Consider the following 21,904-nt stretch of genomic DNA (forward strand, 5'->3'; position numbering starts at 1 on the left):
GCGTGTGTGTGATCTCTGATCCGGATGCATTGCCACCACTAAGCTCCGTCGTTTGTGGGTCAGTGCCCTCGTCCAAAGCTGAAGACGAGAGAAAAGAGGTATACATAAGTGCCACACTCACGTACTGCAAATTCAAAAATCCAAACTTCCTTGACTGCTGAACAACATGTAGCACCCATCCTGCACACGAACCACCCCTACCAGACATCCTCATGTCAAAGAACCGGGAGTGCCTGTGAAAAATGTACATCAAACAAACAGGGCAAGTGCATGCAGACCACCACACATGTGATGCCATGGGACGCCAGACCTCAATGGCATGTCCGTGGACCCTGCACTACAATGCAACTGGTATGTCCACCTGGCTGACATGGATGCCAACGCTCACTCCGCTAATGGCACCAACATGCAATTGCAGCACAACAGATACACCACGGAAATCACTATTGTGTCCGAGCAGCAATACATGCATGCACTCACAAGTCACAAACCCATTCAGTGTGTTTACCACTAGTTAGCTGCTGCTCCCCTCTCAACCGGGCGGACAGGTCAGGATGTGTCACAGCTATGATACGGAGCATTAGAGGGGTCATGGTATGTCGTGCAAGCCGGCATGCTCTTGGAACCAGCCCCAGTGTCATCTCCGCTACATTCTTGCTGAGCCTGGAAATGTTGTCCCACCGCTTGTGGCAGTGTGTGTGTCGCCTATTGCACACCCCCACTGCCCGTACATCACGTGCTATGGTCCTCCACACGGCCTTGCGAAGGTGCAGCTTGACCTACCATGATGGGAGACAAGAGGGGGCAAGTCAGTGGACAGTTGGCCATTCACACAGATAGGAGCTACACGTATCTTTCTGCAGCCAGGCACAGTACAACATATGTGAAGGTCCCACAGCACACCTCCAAGATAGCAGGGACCAGGAGTCAGTGACTACCTCATGCACACCAACATGTCCCCCACTGCACTCACCACCTGTCCAGGGGCACCGTAGAGCCGTTCATAGTGGCGGAGCACACCCTCCACAAGGGCCTCAAGCTCCGCTGCGGTGAAGGGACGAGACCGGATCCCTCCAACTCTCGGCATGGCAAGGTCCAGGACTGTGGTACAACAGCAGCAGTTGGTGGAGTGCTCAGCAGCAGAAGGTAGAGGTGATGTGTGCAGGCAGCAGTGGCTGGAAGCAGTGGATGTGTGCTGCTCAAATTCACACATTTATAGGGCCCAGAGCTGATATCAGTGGCACACGTCTGCAGCAATTGGTGTTCCCGGGCTGCCTCATTCAAAATGAACCAATGACTGGCCCTGCTGTGGCGGTGCACGGCTTCCGCTATTTTTTAAATCGCTTACGCGTCCCGCGTTACCTGTTTCCATTGGCTACATGTGCAAGGACCATCACGGTCACACACCGCCAACCACATGTGCGCGCTACTGCGATGGTGCATCATTTGAAATTCATCACTCATTGGCGTCGCAAGGGCGGAGCACGCATTCCGTGGGGGCGGGGCAGGCTAACACATACATTAGAATGGGCAAGTGGAAATGACAGTTGTTACCCCCCCTTTCTGTCATATTGCAGCACCCACCGCCTGGTGCGGGCAGTCACCCATCGCCTGGTGCGGGCGGTCACCCACCGCCGGGTGCGGGCGGTGGATGACCGGCCAAGGCCATCCATGCCAGGGCAACATCATTACACAGGGCGGTCACCCACATCCGGGTGCGGGTGGTGGGTGACCGCCCTGTGTAATGATGTTACCCTGGCATGGATGGCCATGGCCGGTCACCCACCGCCTGGTGTGGGCTGTGGGTGACCACCCTGTGTAATGATGTTACCCTGGCATGGATGGCCATGACTGGTCACCCACCGCCCGCACCTGGTGGTGGGTGACCTCCTGCACCAGGCGGTGGGTGACTGCCCACACCCTGCGGTCTGCGGTGGGTGACCGCCCGCACCCGGCAGTCTGCGGTGGGTGCTGCAATGTGACAGAAAGGGGTAGTACCAACTGTCATTTCCACTTGCACATTCAAATGTATGTGTTAGCCTGCCCCGCCCCCGCAGAAAGCATGCTCCGCCATTGCGACGCCAGTGAGTGATGAATTTCAAATGATGCACCATCGCGGTAGCGCGCACATCGGTTGGCGGTGTGTGACCGTGATGGACCTTGACCATGCAGCCAATGGTACGCAGAATTGCTGTATCAAGGATCATGTTCTGTGATGGCGGAAGGCGTACCCGGATGCCGTGTGTTTACACACTGCATGTCTCCGCACACATGTAATGATTGTAGGTGTACATGTGTGTCAGGCCATGTCCGATTAGAGCGCCAGACCCTGAGGCAGAGGTCTGGCCCGGGACCAGGGTTCAATTCCCGATGCGGCAGGAACTTGGTCTCAATGTCCACGGACTCGATAATTCTCGCCTCGGTGCCTACTCTAACCATGGGTCTCACTCTGCAACTCCGGGCAATAGCTTGCTTAATCTCCACAACTGCCACGAAAGCGCTAGGATGCCTGGCTTCACTTTGGGGGTGCCCAATAGGGCGCATCTCACAGGGAAAGCCAGGAAGGGTTCCATAGCGGTATACAGCGCCAGGATGCCTGAAAGGTGACAGTGCGCGTTACAAGTATACATACATTTACATTTACATGTCCGGAAAACTACAATACTCGTTATGTCATGTAAATGGCCCCTGTCCACATGTCACATTAATGTCCATTTGTTGCATGTGTGATCATGATAATGACCTTGCCGGTGCTTTACAAAGCACAGTGATGTGAGCCCAAGTTGCGTCAGATGTGCATGGCAATGTTGTGACATATTGTTTTTGAGGTCACACGTTTGTAATTGTACACATCTGCACAGTCCATTAACCCCTTCCGTGGGGCCGTGATTCCCCCGTGTACGGCCGCCGAACGAACAGGGCGGGGCCGTGACGAACCACAGCCGTCATCCGCACACGAGCACCGTGGAGCGTGACGGCTGGGGTTCATCGCCAGCATGGAAGGGGCTAAGGCTATGTACCAACCTTTTGAAGCAGTCGTGAGTGTGTTTTTTGCGTGTGCAAGTAGCATTGATGGGGGTATACATGCTTTGTGTGTATGCGTCTGTGTGTCGTCTGTTGTATGTCCATGCCTGTCATGTGAGGATGCCCAGAATTGTTGGTGGGGTCATGGGTGCATGAAGACAAGGGGGGTGTGTTCCATGTTCGTGTTGTGAGTGCACATCCATGTGTGTCTGTGGGAATGCTTGTTCACACATGGGCCCTCAGTCATGTGATGTTGGCGTTTCTTTCAACATGTGTGCACGTAGCATTGGACAAGTTTGCCACAGGATGTTGTTTGTGGGTAAACAGTGTGTGTGTAGTTATCTGTAGTGCCTTATATTTCTGTCACGTCACACATACAATCAGTGTCTGCAACATGTATTATTTGTATTGTGTTGGTCAAGATGTGATAGTGTGGCACAGCTGTACGGTGTTGGACAATTGACATCTGCTACCATCTACTCCCACACATGAGGGCTTCAAATGTGCATCGACCATACACTGTGCTGGAGGACATGGTTAAAGAGGAGGTGATCCGCAAATTCCGGCTTCATTGACGGACATTGCAGGACTTTGTAGCACAATTGGCACCTCATCTGCAGCCACGCAGGCCATATCCTGGAGCAATTACACCCACTGCAAAGGTGATGGCGGCACTTCACTTCTTTGCGACAGGCACATTCCAGTACACAGTTGGTCATGCCGGGGGGATGTCCCAATCCATGTTCAGCATGGTACTGCGGGATGTGCTGGAAGCCATGATGCATTACAAGGATGATTACATCCATTTCCCGCGTCCGGAAGAGTTGGCTGCAGTGAAAGGGGACTTCTATGCCTTGGGCCAGATTCCACACGTAGTGGGTTCCATCGATGGCACACATATTGGTCTGATTCTACCCCAGGCACGTGATCCCATCATTTCTGTGCATTTTCTTTGCCTCATAGTTGATGGGGTTCAACTGCAGATACACAGGCCACTCAATGGATTGTCGCATTGACATGTGTGGCTGCATCTATCCTCATACTTCTCTTCTATACCCATGAATAGATGCAGCTATATGCTTGCTCAACACAGTTTCAGCCATATCCACACACCAAAACAATGCAAACATAAGCCAGACTGCACTCACACACTTCTGTCCATCAATTAGAATTGAAAACTTAAGGAACCTAACTATAACTCATTTTCTCTCAAATGCATGCACAGGTATAGAGCCAAGATTTACTAAGAACATAACTCTGGTCCTGGTGCATGACATCACAAAACACTCCTTGGGCTCAATGTCCGCGGACTCGATAATTCTCGCCTCGGTGCCTATTCTAATCATGGGTCCCACTCTGCAACTCTGGCCAATAGCTTGCTTAATCTCCACAACAGCCCCAACAGCGATGGGATGCCTGGCTTCACCTTGGGGGTGCCCTGGAGGGGGCATCTCACAGGGAAAGCCAGGATGGGTTCCACAGTGGTATACAGCGACAGGATGCCCCAAGATGGGGCGGCAGTGCGCTTTACAAGTATACATACACATTATACATACACATTTACTCCATATAGGCCAAACAATAAACATGCCAGTTCCATCTATGGCACTCCACAGAGTAGTGTGCTACCCTTCTACAAATGTGCTGTGACAACTCTTTAAGAGATCTATTAATGCAATTACCATATAACACAACATACTCATACATTATAGGTTTGCACATCCATAATAATGGCAATACAGAGCTGTGCAAATCTCTGTTGACATTCCATATCCCTGACTTCTATAAATGATCATACTTTATTCAGACGGGTTTATTTGTGTGTGTGTCTGTGTGTGTGTGTGTGTGTGTGTGTGTGTGTGTGTGTGTGGTGTGCATGTGTGTGTTTTCCTGCAGTCAACATCTCTGTCATTGCTGTTGCAATTTCATTGTCCAAGAGGATAGCTAAACAGATAATAAGGATCATGTATAGATATTGGTGATACACAAAAACAACAATCTTTTCAATTGGAAGCCAGTGCAGTTCACAAAGAATAGGAGAAGCCAGAGCATACTTCGGGAGCTGAGAAAGGAGTCTTGCAGCTGAATTCTGCTCAACCTGCAAATGGTAAATACAGGCCTTGTCATCTCCACGAAGAGAACAATATCATAATCCATTTGTGAGAGTATCAGTGCCTAAATCAGTGTTCTTTGTGCGGCGTATGGAATGATCCAATTTTTTGGAAAAGTCAGGCAGAAAAATGGTTCTAAAATTAAACCAGTTGGTAGGATCAAGATTGGGCTTCTTTTAAAGTGGGAGGATCATAGCTCATTTTCAAGACCGTGGAACACAGCCTTCGTAAAGTGAGGAATTGAGCAAATCCCCCACTACTTGCAGCAAGCCAGGACCAAGAAGCCCCAACTTGGCTAGAGGAAGTGGCTCTAAGGAAGAGCCTGATTAAACTGATTGTAGGATAGACAAAAATCCAGAAAGATCCAGCTGAGGCCATGACTTCATTTTGTGTGCCTGGCCTGGCATATAATGAAGAGGATTAGGGCTAAATGAAGGAGATGGTCGAATAACATCATCAGAGTCTTCTAGTGGTATTCCGATTGAATAGTGGCTACCTTGTCAATAGGCGAATGAGCTAGTTCTGTGCATTGAGAGTGGGACAATTTACTGGGGTTAGACAATTCTTTAGCCATATGAAAAAGTGTCTTTGGACAATTTGAGCATCAGTAATCAATCAATCAATCAGGGTTGGTGAAGCTCAACTACTCACCCATGTGGGTCTCAAGCCGCTGGGGGGAGGGGATGTGCCTCCATGAAGGGCTGAGGTCATCCGAAGAGCCAGGGCTTGAGGTCTTTCCTGAACAGGGGCAAAATGGTAGATTGACAGAGGTGGATGGGTAGGGTGTTCCAGACTTTGGCTGTGAGGTAGGAGTAGGACTTTCCACCCATTCTAGTCTTGTTGGTACCAAGGACGGTGGCCAACAGAGCTGGGCTGATTGGAGGTATATTTTGGGTGCATGGAAGGATTTGCAACTGGTCAGATATGCAGGTCAGGTGTTGTGAAGTGCCTTGAATGCGTGGGTGAGGAGTTTGAAGCTTCTTCTTCTTTCGAATGGAATCCAGTGGAAATCGCGCAGGTGTTGGGGGATTGCTATGGGGAATGTCAAGGGTCAGTCTGGCTGCGGCGTTCTGGACAGTCTGGAGTTTGCAGAGGAGTATCTTATCGATTCCGGCGTGGAGAGCATTGCAGCAGTCCTGTCCACTGCTGATTAGTGCATATGTGACGGTTTTTCTAGAGTCCGTTGGGATCGATCTGAAAGTTTTTGTCGAGCATACGAGAAGGTGTTGAAGCAGGTCAAGGATACGGCATTGATCTGGCGGTTCATTGTGAGCACTGAGTCTAGTATGATGCCGAGATTTACAGTGCGTTTTCTCTAAATGAATCATATTGTTAATCCATGGAACCAGCAGATGCAACCTCATTGTGACCTTAGCAATGAATGGAAGAGCAGAGTCCAAAGAGTTTCTGATCCAGTCACTAGTCTACATTGTTAGCAAAATCCTTGTGAAACCTTTTGCTGCTGTCACACTAAGCATGGGTCTGCCAAAAGCAGCATAACTCAGATGTGTATAATTGGTTGCCGATGAAAAAGCATTGCTTAACTAAACAATACTTTGTGAACTAGTTGTTTTAATGTTACAATGCCAAACTGATAACAATGTTGTCAGCATAGTATCTCTCTTGTGTCCTGTTATCATTGTACTTTTCTTTAACAAACACTAGGAGATGATAGAGGGAGAGCTGAAACTTTCAAACGCTCACCCCCAGTCACAGATCTGGGTTAAAACCATCATCATTCTTCATCTCACTTTGCCACCCCAGTTCAGACACATCCATATGCAAATCAGTCTTTGCCCTGTGCCCCTTGGGAACAGTTGAGCCCAAACTGCCAAGCCATGTCTTCCCTGGACTGGAAACAAGCATCCTGCGACCAGATTTGGGGTAATACCTCTCATCAGCTAGGCTATATTGAATCCATTGGCAAAGTGGGTAAGGCACCCACGTCTGGGCATACCCTGCCAACTTAGGGTGAACAAAGCAAACACAAGGAGATGATGGATGGAATGCTGAAACTTTTCAGACACTCCCCCCAGTCACTGATCTGGATTGAATCCATCATAGTTCTGCAGCTCACTTTGCCATCCCAGTTCAGACACATCCATATGCAAATCAGTCTATGCCCTGTGCCTCATGAGGACAGTCGAGCCCGAACTGCAAAGCCATATCTTCCCTTGACCGGAAACAAGCATCTTGGAACCAGTTTCGGGGAAACACCACTCATCAGCCAGGCTATCTTGAATCCATTGGCAAATTGATACCCTGCCAACTTAGGGCGAATAAAGCAAACACAAGGAGATGATAGGGGAGTGCTGAAACTTTTCAGACACTCGCACCCAGTCTGTGATCTGGGTTGAATCCATCATCGTTCTTCAGCTCACTTCACCACCCCAGTTCAGATCCAGCTATATGCAAATCAGTCTTGGTCCTGTGCCTCATTGGAACAGTCTAGCCCAAACTACCAAGCCATGTCTTCTCTGGACCGGAAACAAGCATACTGGGACTGGTTACGGGGTAACACCCCTCATCAGCCAGGCTAACTTGATTCCAGTGGCAAAGTGAACAAGGGACCCACGTCTGGGCATACCCTGCCAACTAAGTGCGAACAAAGCAAACACAAGAAAATGATGGACGGAGTGCTGAAACTTTTCAGACACTCACAACCAGTCACAGATCTGGGTCGAATCCATCATCGTTCTTCAGCTCACTTCGCCACCCCAGTTCAGACACAGCTATATGCAAATCAGTCTTGGCCCTGTGTCTCATGGGAACAGTCCAGCCTGAACTGCCAAGCCATGTCTTCCAAATGGATAACCATGTTGTCAGCATAGTTTGTCTCTAGTGTCCTATTTACGATTGTACTTTTCTCTACTCAGGCCACATGGTGTCTAACATACCACAGTAAACCTTCTGAAATCAACATCCAAATATGCACTTTTCTATCAGAGTAATGCATTTCCTTTCCTTTTTCTCTTCCTCTTGATGTCCTATTGTGATGCCTGCTGCTGACCGTTACTGACAAACCTTAAGATGTGCTCAATTGATAGGCGTTTATCACTTTGAATTTCCACCTGTTTCTTTTCCCCCTTCTTTACAGGCCTGTGGCTTATCATTCTTATTTCTCACAAGAGACGCTCTTTGTCACATAACAGCAAACGGGAAGTCTGACTGACTTTTTGTCTATAATCTGCTATTCACGTTTTCTTTACAACCTCCTTTGACTGTTACGAGCACTCTCGTTGGCTTTAGGTAAAAGATGCTCTTTAGGACGAAGTACAGATATAAGCCTACTCATTTCCTCGCATGAGTGCGCCCAATTGTATAAGCTGTCTAATTACTTTCCCTTTTTTACGGTTCAGTGAAATTTCAAAAGCAAGTTGAATAATTATATATGTCTAGGAATAAAGCATGAAGAGAATTGGAATGCAGTTAGTTGCTAAAAACAGACATTTAAAGATATTCTTTCTACATAAACATTTGAAAAAAATGATTTTTAAGTGTTGCAAGATTAATAATTAAATGCGTACTCAGTGCAGAGTGGAAGCTAACTAAGCATTGGCAAAGCCAATAGGTCTCATCTTTTACTGGTATCATCCAACCTTTTGGCTTAAACCAATGATTCAATGGAAAATTTATAGAGGACGATGATTACCTTAAAATAGGTGGCTTGGCACTAATACCGCAATTGAAGTAGTAGGAGAAAAATAGGCAGAGCAAGTGTACAGAGAAGAGGGAGAACAGATAGATGTTTAATTGTTTTCTAAAATCCAGGAATGATTTCTTTTGGCAAATTGTTTGCTGGCTGTTAGGTGAGCAAAACTGGACTCTAACTTTGGCCGGAGCTAACAGGACAAACAACAGTGACAGGTTAGCACTTCTAATAATGGGTCTAGAAATCCTTAGAGCCAATAAAAGAAAACAGATTGATACATTGTGCATTTTAAACATTTTGGTCAAATCTGACATGTTTGCAAGAAGATATGTTTTAGTGCATTTGGCATTATTTATAGGCTACTGAAAGCGATTTCTAAAAAGAAAAATAAGTAATTTAACAGCTTAAAAAAATAAGTTTATACAGATTTCGATACAAAGCACTCTAGAATTAATTTTCGCAAAGGTATTTAAAGACAATGGAACTTTTTTCCAATGCTGTAAAAGTTCTTCTGTAAAATGACAATCTTCAAATGAAATAGTTTTTCATTTAAACTTCAGAAAGATGCTCCAGTCTGGCTTTTGACCAAAAGTAAATTTTTAGTCTGCTCATCGAGACTTTGCAACCCATGCTTGTTTGTATATAAAGGTCTCAGAATATTGAGCCTAGCTGGTTGATCTATTTAATTTCAGAATGTGTGAGTGGCATGTCTTGGTTTTGATTCATAATGCATTTTCTTTTTCTCCTGCCCTGTGACTGTCAATCAGTTGACAATATTGCTGCCTGTTAATTACTCAGCCAGGAGTATCGGCTATTTTAAACAAAAATAAAATATTTGTTGATAGCACCCCACATTGAGTAGTTCTCATATGAGATTTTTGAGCTATTTTCCATCCCATTAAAGAAATTCCTTGAAAATACCGGAGGTATTTTTAGACACCATCAGATGGATCCCACCACTATTTTCCCCTGAGTGGAGGTGGTACTTACCTGGGGAAGCGAGTACCTTGGTATGGAACCCAATTTTGACACAGCCCAACTATTTACCACTGTGGAGATCATATCCACCATCAATGGCAGAGATTGGTTGAGGGTTTCGGATATAACATTGAGAGCACCCAGATCCTTCTAGATTGGTAGTACTCATTTCCCCGCCCTAATTGAAAACGTTATACCATTCATCATGCAAATGATACAATTATTCCTTCAACAACCAGAACCCATAGAATGTGTCACTGATGAGCTTTGTGTACAAGGAGATTGATCCAAAAGAAAAGAAAATATTGTCTCTTAACAGCATATGTTATAATAATAACGATCAGCTGTCAGTTCTGTTCTGAAGCCCAAAATGCATAAACTGTTAAATCCACCAAAATAACAATGCTGTTTTTAAATCCTGCAGGTGGGATGTGCATTTTAAGATGCAACATTTGGTAAAAAAAATGCCAACATTCTATTGAGAAGAATAACTATATTCTCTATAATAATTGTTCCTGAATGTCTACACAAAATATAGGATATGGGGCCCGATGTAGGTCACCAAATACCGGTCGGTAACGGCCGAATTCGGCCGTTACCGACCGGTATTTGGTGATTGAGATGTAGGGGGCTATATTTTACAGAATCGGTAAATTTACCAATTAGGTAAATTTACCGAATCTGTAAAATACCGAATCGGTAATTTTTCCAAATTGGAAAATTCCTGATGTAGGTAGCACTGTTTCCAGTGCTACAGGCCTTTCAGATTCGGTATTTTACCACCCAATCCAATTGGGTGGTTAAATACCAAATCCAGGTGTGCATGCACATGTGTGCATGCACACCTATGCCATGTGACAGACAGACATGCCCTTAGGGCATGTCTGTGTGCCACATGTCACACATGCCTGTATTTGGGGTGCTAGAGGGTGTCAAAGTGACACCCCCTGCACCCTTGCTAAAATCGGTATTTACCGATTCTGTAAATACCGATTCGGTAATGCCCATTGATTCCTATGGGCTTCAATGCCCATAGGAATCAATGTATGAGTAATAAAGGGGTAGACCCTTAAAAACTCAGGAACCTGGGTCCATAGAACAGTACAAAAGAGATTGGGTCCGAGTTATGGTTTCTCTAGTGCCAAGAATCACTTAAATGTTTGTTTGGACAGACATTCACCACAAACTTTTGACCAATTGAAATGGAATTTTTAAAGAAATATTGCAGTATTCAAAACCTTAAGTAGCATTTATTTATGCAAGGTTATTATTTCATTATTTTGCAACAATTTCAATCATGTGCATACAGATTATTTCAATGTAATTGTAGAATCATTACATTCAAAGTGCTCTCTTGTGAAGAGGGGAAAGGGTGTGCAAGAGATGTGAGGGACAGGGTAAAGGTGCTGTGACTTTTTAAGAACATTGCGTTAAAATCAGAAACGCCTTTACAATCAAATGCATGAAAAAAGTTCCCAAATTACATCACACATAGGTATGAATCAATTTCTCATTTAAATCCTATGGTGTGTTGGATTGGCGTAGTTCTACGTTTCGACCCCCATGTACGCTAAAGGGTTATTCAGGCCTCATGTTGGGGTCTTCGTCAGGAAAGTAGATTAGAGAGCATCAAAGGACGGTTGCCATCTATACCGTCTGGTCGTGGGCCTTTGTGTGCTCCTATGGTTTTTTGACGGTGTTCCTCATTGAAGGGTACACATCGCCGTGTCAGGTGTGATCAAAGGGATCGCTCCTCGCGTCCCAAAGCGCAGAATACGTCTTTCTTATTGTGAAGGAGCAGCTGCCGTCAGTCCTCCTGGCTGTCTCGTTGCATAGGAATCAATGGGCATTACCAAATCGGTATTTACAGAATCGGTAAATACCGAATCTTAACGATTCGGTATTTACCGAGTCTGTATTACCTACATCTGCCCTCCTCTTTTTTACCACTTCTTAAATACCGATTTGGTATGAATCGGTATTTAAGAAGTGGTAAAAAAGATTTACCTACATCGGATGGGGCCAGATGTAGCTCGGCAATTACCGGTCGGTAATGGCCGATTTCGGCCGTTACCGACCGGTATTTGGGATTTGTAATGTAGGGAGGCCATTGATTTACAGAATCGGTAATTTTACCGATTCTGTAAATCAATATGTAGGTGGCACTGTAATCAGTGCCACGGGCCCTTACCGAATCGTTATTTACCATGGAATGCTATTCCATGGTAAAAAACGAATTCCTGTGTACATGCACATCTGTGCATGTACACCTGTGCCATGTGGCACACAGACATGCCCTAAGGGCATGTCTGTGTGTCACATGGCACACAAGCCAGCAACAGGGGTGCAACAGGGTGTCAAAGTGACACCCTGTCCCCCTTGTAAATTCGGTATTTTTACCGATTCGGTAATTACCGAATCGGTATCTGCCATTGAATCCTATGGGCTTCAAGGCCCATAGGAATCAATGGCAGATACCGATTCTGTAATTACAGAATCGGTAAATACCGAATCATACCGATTCGGTATTTGTTACCGAATTTCTACCTACATTTGAATTACTGATTCATGAATACCGAATCGGTAAAATTCGGTATTTATGAATCGGTAATTCACATTTACCTACATCTAGGCCCATATCAGCCCTAGGAATAACGAGACATCCGAACGGACTAGATCGGTGGTTCTCAAACTGTGGTTCGGTATTGCTTTAGACATTAAATATGATTAAAAAATAAAGTGTATGTAAATGAGGAAGTAAAATGCACAATTAAAAATGTTAAATCGTTATATAAATGTGAAGGAATCTGAAATTTGAGGCTGAAAATTAAGTAAGTGTCCTCGAATTGATTTGTTGGAGCAGTGCAAGTGCATCCGTCAGAATATAGTATGGACTACGATTGGCTTCAGATGAATTTCGAAAATATCCAACCTTTTTAAAAATATTTTTTGTTGGTAAATTTAAAAATATATAATAATTTGTGTATTTGTTTGATGATTATTTGTTTCTGTATATGTTGTGTATTGATTTGCGGTTCAAATAATCGAAAATTCTTCAACCAGGTTCCCCGGCTTCTAGTTTTGAATAAGTGGGGATTCCCGGTTTCCAATCATTATTTAATAGAGGTCCCTGTGTTCCAGAAATTATTAAGTTGGGGTCCACAGAAGTCAAACGGTATATAGATGCATATTTACTAATGTATATACTTCCTACTTCACCTAGGTGTAACTTGACAGTGCTTTGCTGTTCACCATTTCAAAGGGTAGATTTTCACCTAGGTGTAGGCTTGCATGTCTCCATCCCCTCAAATCAGGAAGTGGAACCACCAACTACGGTGTAAAATTCCTAGTAGCAACTTAGCATGAATCGGTGGACGACTCTGTCATCGTCTCTAGATCTCCTAATGGGAAGGTGTGACTGGGAGAGGGAATTGAAAGACAAACAAATTATTTCATGGCATGTGCTCAGCTCACCTGCATGATCTCACGACCCAAGCCAAGAGGAAATACGGGGAAAGACTGGTTCTGGTGTCAGAAGTGAGGACACTCTCACATAAAACCGTGCAACCAATCAGTGAAGGGGGATGTCTTTTTAAATCCCGGAAGCAAGCGGAAGGGATGCTACTGGAGTGAAACCCGGGGGGCGAATCCTTGGAAGGCGATGGAACAGAGCTGGGAGATGTCAGTCAGGGACGCACGGAAATACTCAGGCCCACGTACTTCCTCAGCCAAAGTTGGCAGGTAAAGCATCCTCGATGCTTCAGTCATCCTTGACCCCGAGCCTCGGTGAACCTGGAAAGAGAAGGAAACAGGCCTGAACCCACAGAGAGTTGGAGATCCTGGATTTCAGAGAGTTTGCAGAGATGCAGGAAACCTGACACCACGGAACGGAGTACCACATCAGGTGCACCGCCTGCCCAGTTTTTGGAGAAACGGGGCTAAGCCAGGTACGGGGGCACCTCTTTGGTAGGAGGGAGGGAGGCAAACGGGGTGGAAAAAAGAGCACTACATTCTGATTCACTGAGCTCACCCTCTGTTCACAGCTATAATCCTATTTTCCTATCCAGGAAACCTGGCTTTAACTCCCTTACTGTCTCTCTGGGAGTAAAGTACTTCCATGTGTGACTCTCAACACACGGCGTGAATCATTTTTTTCACCCTCTTCCTAGACAACAGAGTGGTATCCCAGGCACTTCTTTGAGTGTGGTGAATATACGCTCACCTGTTCTCCACTTCTTTTTGTTGGGTACTGTCCTGGCATCATTGGCATGAGTCTCTCCTCCATTTTTTCTGTTTGCCTCCTCTGTTTACGATGTTTTTGCTGGTATATTGCTTTGGGCACTGTGCCACTGCTGATCAGTGCCACAGTGCAAGTGCTCCCTATGTGAAATCACTGTATTGATTGAATTCCATGTTTGGCCTATTTGATTTACTGTCAGTCCCTAGTAGCGTGCACCAGGAGTGCCAGGGCTTGTAAATACAAATGCTGCTAGTGGGCTTGCAGCACGTGTTGTGCCCCCCACAAGAGCGGCCTAGTAAAAGTATGTCTAAAGGTCTGCCATTGCTAGACCTTCGTGCAGTCTGGTACTGTCACGCGGGCTGTGCAAGTACACCTACTTGCCAGTCCCTAAACCTTCCCTTAACTTCATGTTAGTCACCCCTATGGTAGGCCCAAGGGCAGGGTGCATTGTAAGCATAAGGTAGGACAAGCCTGACAAGGTTGGCATGTCCTAATAGTGAATTACAGCCATCTTCGTTTTTCACTATTGTAAGGTTACCTGCTCTCCATCAGTTAGAATGGGCTGCCAGGATTATAAATGGTATAACCCTAGCGGGCTCGGGGAGCAACATGCAATGTCGAGTTTGGTATCCCTGAACTCAGGGTTTAATAACGCATCCGTTTGGGTGGATGGTTTTTGGACTCTGTGTTTGAAAATAGCACTTTTAGAAAGTGGCTATTTTCTTGTCTGACTGTCTACTGGTCTCTGCTGGTTTGGGGTGCGTGTGACAGGAGCTGGGTGGCTCCAGAGGTCTGAATGAGTCAGTGTGGGGTGAGTGAGGCATTTGCATGGAGAGTAGGGGTAGTGTAGCTCCTGATAGCCTGCCCTGCCTGCCACAATGCTGGCTTCACCTCCTGCCAGGCGACTGATGACTATGCCTGCCAGGGACGATCCTGGCCCCACCTCCTACAGGGCAACTGATGGCCCTGCCCCTGCCAGTGACAATGCTGGCTCCACTTCCTGCTGTGCGGCTGACGACCCTGCCCTGCACAGTGAATAGGCCAGGTGCCTCGGCCTGGCAACACACACAACAAACCCAGGATGGGGGAAATTCCCCTGCATGGACAAAGGGATCAAAGCGCCGAATCCAGCTCGACATCGTGAGTGCAGCTCCCGTGTCCTGCACCTTTGACGCCGGCCGCCGGGCCCGATCAACGCTAGTAGCGAAGCCGCAGCCGACGCCTCGACACCGAGCCCTCTCGACGCCGTGAGCGCTGCTCACTCTTGCAACATCATCATCGACATCGACGACGATGCCGTATCCTGCTTCGCCTCGTGAGCGCTGCTCCTGCCTGACATCTGTCGACGCCACTGCAGATCGCCCTGACTCCGAGGCTCGATCGACGCCGGAAACGCGACGCCGGACATCTCAACGTCGCTGATCATCGTATGCTTCACTTTTCCAAGGTACTGTGTTGTGGGGGTCAGTGCGACTCCGGGCTCGACGTAGCGCTCCTCGCGGTCGACGCCGAACCTTTGGATTAACTTTGCCTCGACGTCGTGTGACTTCCGTGTGGGTTACATTGTTGCCAAGAACTGGTTTTAACCCCTTGGACGCTCATGACGAGCTCAGCTCGTCATGGAGTTTCCATTGATTTCAATGGAAATTACATGGAAGCAGCGCAAGTAGCTTAGCATCCAAGTGGTTAAAGAAGAATAGTTGCTTTTGTTACTAAAGACTTTGTGCTAAGAAGAAACTACGCTTGAACTATTATTTTTCCTTCCAAAAGTATTTATTAAGACTGTGGTATATTTTTGTTGTTATTTGGTCTTGTGCTAAGCCTTTTTTTTTGTAGAGTTTTATATAGCGCTAACTAGACCCGAACCGAATCAGGTATCAGAGCGCTTTACATAGCACAAGTTACGTTTTTACATGAGGACACACACTTTCATTTTTAGGCACGGGGAGATTAAGTGATTTGCCCAGAATCACAGGAGTTTTTGGCGTCGTTACCGTGACTCGAACCCAGATCCCCAGGTCCGAGGTCGAGCGCCTTAGCCGTTAGGCTAACTCCTCTCCCCAGCCTTATATACACATCCTTATTTTTATAATACTACTGTGTCGTGTCCATTTGTAGTGTATTCACTTTATTACTGTATGTGGTCATAAATGCTGAACGCACTGCCTCTGAGATAAGCCTGTCTGCTTTGCCAAGCTACCAAGGGGGTGAGCAGGGGTTATCTAAGTGTGTGATCCCCTTGCCCTGACTAGAAAAGGTGTGTATCTATTTGCCAGAAGTGTATACCTCTGCCAACTAGAGACAGCCGCTTCTAACAGTTACTCTCCCCCAGCACGGGTGATTTGGGATCACTGCAGCCTAACATTTCTTTTAAATTAAATAAAAAAGGAAAACAAGTTCCTTACCTGGTCTCTTCTGTCTTCATCCGAGGGGCATTTCGAAGACGTTGTGGACTCCCTTACTGGACCTGAAAAGAAAAGAGGGAAAATGAAGGATAAAATAACTCTACTACAGAAAACACAGGATAAATATTTTATTTTGTCTTGATTACAAACCAAATACAACTTTATGTTTTAAAAGTACTGAAAGACAATAAAAACCAAACCAATATCAGAAGAGTTGTGTGGGTGTGTTTCCTGCACGTTTACAGAAGGTATTGGGAAATGTATTAAAGGTTATTATTCTATATAAAAAAACTAAAATATTTTCATGTAAAATAGTTATATCAATTAACGTTAAATATTTCATATTAAACTAGAACTAATGCAATAGAATTGTTGGAGTGCATCAATAAATTACACATTTTAAACAATAAGTAAAAAATACAAACCTCACTAATATTTTTTTAATGTGAATATAGTACATTTTGTTTAGAAAAAAAACATGTATATAGATATTGTTTGCTTATTTCTTTTGACAGTCCTACTCAACATGCACTGTATGTTACACATTGTGGCTAAATGGGTAACAAGGGCCATTAGGAACATTGTCCAGGGAGAAGAACTGCACTTGAATGATAGACTGGTAGACCCTTCCTGAGGTGCCCACTGAGGATCTATCCTTCAGTACACAATGTGTTGCTCATTGGAATGAAACTGCATTACTAGCCAGCTACTTTACCCATTATGTCATAGTCTTGTGACAATGGCATGTTGCCCACTGAGGAGTATTTAAAGTTTTAAATATGACACAGTGACTAACAGTAAAGCAGTTACATTATGTATATGTACCACATGTAGGCACTATTTCTGAGTACCATTTTCCTCTGGGCCTCTCTTGAATGGATGGTACTGTCACTATGAATTTACAGACTGGAAACCCATTGTGAACAGTGTATTGATTTTAGCAACTGTGGGCAGATTAGCCTGATAATTATCAGCAGTATTTTTATTTTCTGTATTTTGTCGTAATTGTTTGTGATATCAAGCAATTATAACTTTTTATTTGATATGCAGGGATATCTTGATTACTTGCTTAAGAGACTGTACCACTCTAAAATGGCCCCTGATAATTCTGAAATTTTCCTTCTTTGGTTTGCTCTATAGATTGTGGATAGGAAACATGGCTGTCATGTGATCAAGGCCGAAATGCATTGTCTTTTCTTGCCTTGTGCCATGTCCAGAGTGATTACCTGTAATATATATGTACCTATATATATATTCACTGAAAAAACCATAGGTTATAGACCATATATAGTTAGGAATTAGCATTTACAAAACCTTGAAAATTCACTGAAAAAACCATAGGTTATACACCATATATAGTTAGGAATTAGCATTTAAAAAACCTTATTTTACTCACACAAAACCATTGAAATTCCATATATAGTTAGTTGTACTAACTATATATCGCGCACCCGCAATCCACTGCTGATGATGTCACATATTACATCATTCATGACATGGTCAGTGACATCACTGATGACATCACTGATGACATCTCAAATGACATCACTGATGACATCACTGATGACATCTCAAATGACATCACTGATGACATCACTGATGACGTCATCCAGTGACTGTATAATTCTGTAAAGTTAAAATATGTCTTACATATTTAAGAATGAGTGGATGTATAAATGTCTGGATGAAGGATTTAGTAGGTGCATGACTGACTGTATGAGTGAGTGGTTAAATGTGTCTCACTGAGTGCATGGGTTAGTGACTAAACTGTCTCAATTTGTACATCATTATGTCTGTTGTTCTATAAACTGCTGCATGTGTTGATCATTAGCTATATGATTAACTATATGCGTTATTGATTGGTTGCCTACGTATTTGTATGGGAGACTGAGAGTGTGTATGGGTGGCTGGGAGGTGTATGACTCTGTGCATAGATGTGTGAGCAGTTGATTCACTAGATGTATGGGTTCAAAAGTGCATGTGGAAACAGCTGTATGGGCGGTTGACTGTGTGCATGAGTGTATTGCTGAGTGAATGGATATCTCAGTGCTACATGTAAAAGTAAGTACATATGTAAAACACAGTACATGTGAGAGTTGACATATATAAATAACTGTGCATAAGAGCCAGTGAATGTGTGAGTGGCTGTATGGATCATTGTGAACTTGTATCAGGGATTGTATAAGAGAGTAAATATGTGTTAGTATATGTTTGAATAAGTAAGGTGTGTATAACTGTATAGTTGAGAAAATGGATGTGTGATTGATTCTTTGCATGACTGACTAGGTGTGTGTGTAACTCTATGGATGAGTGACAGTCTGTGAGTGTCTGTTTACACTTACTGTATCTAAGGTTATATTAGAGTCTGAAGAGCTTCATCGTATTATCACATGAATGATGTCATCAGTGATGTCATCAGTAATGTCAAATGAGATGTCATCAGTGATGTCATCAGTGATGTCATTTGAGATGTCATCAGTGATGTCATCAGTGATGTCATTTGAGATGTCATCAGTGATGTCATCAGTGATGTCACTGACCATGTCATGAATGATGTAATATGTGACATCATCAGCAGTGGATTGCGGGTGCGCGATATATAGTTAGTACAACTAACTATATATGGAATTTCAATGGTTTTGTGTGAGTAAAATAAGGTTTTTTAAATGCTAATTCCTAACTATATATGGTGTATAACCTATGGTTTTTTCAGTGAATTTTCAAGGTTTTGTAAATGCTAATTCCTAACTATATATGGTCTATAACCTATGGTTTTTTCAGTGAATTTCATTGGTTTTTTAAAAGCTAATATCTACAGCTGTAAAATGTATTCTTCTTTAAATCCAAAAATATATTTTATATGTTTATTAATAAATGTTTTTAAATATTTTTTTTGTTTCGCTCCCGTCCGCTAACCGGGAAGCTTCCCGTTAGCTCAATTCGATTCCGCGATCCGGTCCGCGAACCGGTAACAAATCAACATAGTGACGGTATCGCGTTGCCGCGTAATGCGTCTTATGACGTACTGCGTTAGCGCACCCGGAAGTGCCCCGGGGCGCGGACCGAGGCGCGAAACGCAACTCCCCGGAAGCGATCCGCGGCGCGAAAGCGCGACGTATCGCGTTGCCGCGAAATGCGTCTTGTGACGTATCGCGTTAGCGCACCCGGAAGTGTCCCGGGGCGCGGACCGAGGCGCGAAGCGCAGCGAACCGGAAGTTAACCGGGGAGCGTTCCGCAGCGCGTAACATGAGCGTTAGAGGTCATGTGACTTGTTAATAAAGCTTTTCATTGGTTCATTTCACTTTTAGTTTCATAATTATGGAAGGCTAGGTCAGGTGACCTAAAAATAACACTTTTCATTGGTTGAGAAGTATTGTTTTTTCCAAATGATGAAAACCACTCCTTCTTTCCTCACTCTGACTTTCATTATTGTGAGAGGAAGACCTATTTTGCTTCTTGGAAGACCTATTTTGATTGTATGAAAATGGCTTCACTGATTGCTTCAGCTGGTGCACCCCCACCACCACCTCCACCTCCTCATGGGAAGAGAGGACCACCTCCCCAGGTGGTTACCAACACTGAGGAGGAAGATGAAGAGATGGATGAGGAGGGAGAACAACCACAATTCCTGGAAGAGTTGCCCCGGGTTTCAAGAAAGAAACCCAGTTTCATCTGGCAGTTTTTTTCCATCCCTCGTGGCCAAAAAAAGGTCAATGCCAGGTACGCAACATGCCTCATATGCAAGGAACAATTGTCCAGAGGGACGGACAAAAAATACAGCTATGGTAATCATACCATGCATAGGCACATGATGAGGAAACATCCCCTAAATTACAGCCGGGCGGAATTAAGGGATATGATGGACAATCCTCGACCAACTCCTGTGGCGAGACCAACAACATCGGTTTCTTTATCACCAGAGGAGGCACGGGAAACTGTGCCAAATATCCAACCAAATTTTGGGAATATGATACATTTATGTATGCGCTGTCGTGCATTATTAGCTTGTGGCAACATGAGCATCAATGCACTGAACCTGGCGTATGAACACCATGATTGCCCTAACCGCCCCCAGTAATTTTTTTTTGCTCCTGTTGAGCCCTTTTCAACGCCTGTTTTTTGTTGTTTCCCCCCCCCAAAAAAACCAAAAAAAATATAAAATCGTTCAAAAAATACAAAAAAAACAAAAAATTTTCAAAAAATACAAAAAATATATAAAACAACAAAAATATAAAAAAAAAGTTCTTTTCAGAACTACCTTCCCTTTCCAAAAAAATTGCTACAATGTTTAGCACTCTGGCAAGCTCTCTTTCTTTTGGTTCGCTCCCGGGTTAGCTTCCCGGTACGCGGACCGGGAGCTAACCCAAAAATTTTTTTTTTTTTTTTAAAAAGTGTAAGTATAAGGAAAGTAAACAGAGAGTGATGTTTCAAGAAAGACAGCTATAGGGAGTAAAGAAGAGATACTGTTTAATAGATCTATTTACCAAAGAACAGACAGAAGAGGGTATAATTGTGAAAAACAAAATAGATAACGAAGTGAAAGAAAAACAAGCATTGGCATAGCCAATAGGTATCGACTTTGGGACCTTCTAAGTATTTAGTTATGCAGCATAATATCCTTGGTGCAGCAACATCAACTGTTGCATGGCTAAACACGTATAAGGTCCCAAAGGCGAGACCTATTGTCTATGCCAATGCTTGTTTCTTAAGTAGAATTGCAATACGTCTGGCTCTTCCATGTGAAAAGATCTTATCTTGTGCTCTAAAGATTGCTAAAGTCTCGACAGAGAACAGGCTAGATTGTAAGTAGGGTAAATTGCGCTTGGTGATCTGTTTGAGGGAGCGTCTGCTTTGCCTGGTGTCTTTGGAGAGCAATTTTGATTGTTATACTGGACAATATAGCCCTAATGTAAATAACATAGGGGCATATTATCAACATAGGCAATAAAAGTTTTGCAGCTTTTATCGGCAGAAATGTGTCGCTAAAGCTGCTTTTGCGGCAGAAAACTGCCGCTAAAGCCGCTTTTGCACCAGTTTTCTGCCAATAAAAAGAGCAATAATTTTATTGGCTGCATTCATAATATGCCCCTTAGTGTGCTTCAACTACACAGAGAAAGCATTATGAACAAATAGTGATACAGTGATCAGTCAAAGACACTAAGAGTAATAGAGACGGAGTGAGTGAACAAGAGTGAGGAACTATGAGAAGAGAGGGACTGAGAAAAAGAGTGGAAGGAGTTGAGTAAGTAGGTAATAGAGAAAGGAATGAGGAAAGTAGCAAAGGCAGGAAACTGAGGATTAAAGAAATGAAGCAGTGGAACTAATAGTAGTTCAATGTGATAGAAATGTAACGAAAAGAGTACAAAATATTTACCTTATAATTGTCATTAAATTCCTCATTTTTTATTTTTATACTTTCAATCTGTGAAAGAGAGAACAAACATTTGAAAAATATAAAAACATGTATTAAAAAATTACAAAAGACAAGGGCAAA

At 44.1% G+C, this 21,904-nt stretch overlaps 1 long non-coding RNA gene across 2 annotated transcripts in view; it reads right to left on the reverse strand.

Moving 5' to 3' along the window:
- The window catches only part of LOC144827758 (uncharacterized), a 312,614-nt gene that overhangs the window by 102,100 nt on the left and 188,610 nt on the right, over positions 1-21,904 (reverse strand). For both annotated transcript variants that reach the window (XR_013610349.1, XR_013610350.1), the window contains exon 2: positions 16,411-16,472. This is a non-coding gene — a long non-coding RNA (uncharacterized LOC144827758). The remainder of the gene's footprint in view (positions 1-16,410; positions 16,473-21,904) is intronic.

This window comes from Lissotriton helveticus, chromosome 4_1, assembly GCF_964261635.1.
Source record: "Lissotriton helveticus chromosome 4_1, aLisHel1.1, whole genome shotgun sequence".
Classification (NCBI taxonomy): domain Eukaryota; kingdom Metazoa; phylum Chordata; class Amphibia; order Caudata; family Salamandridae; genus Lissotriton; species Lissotriton helveticus.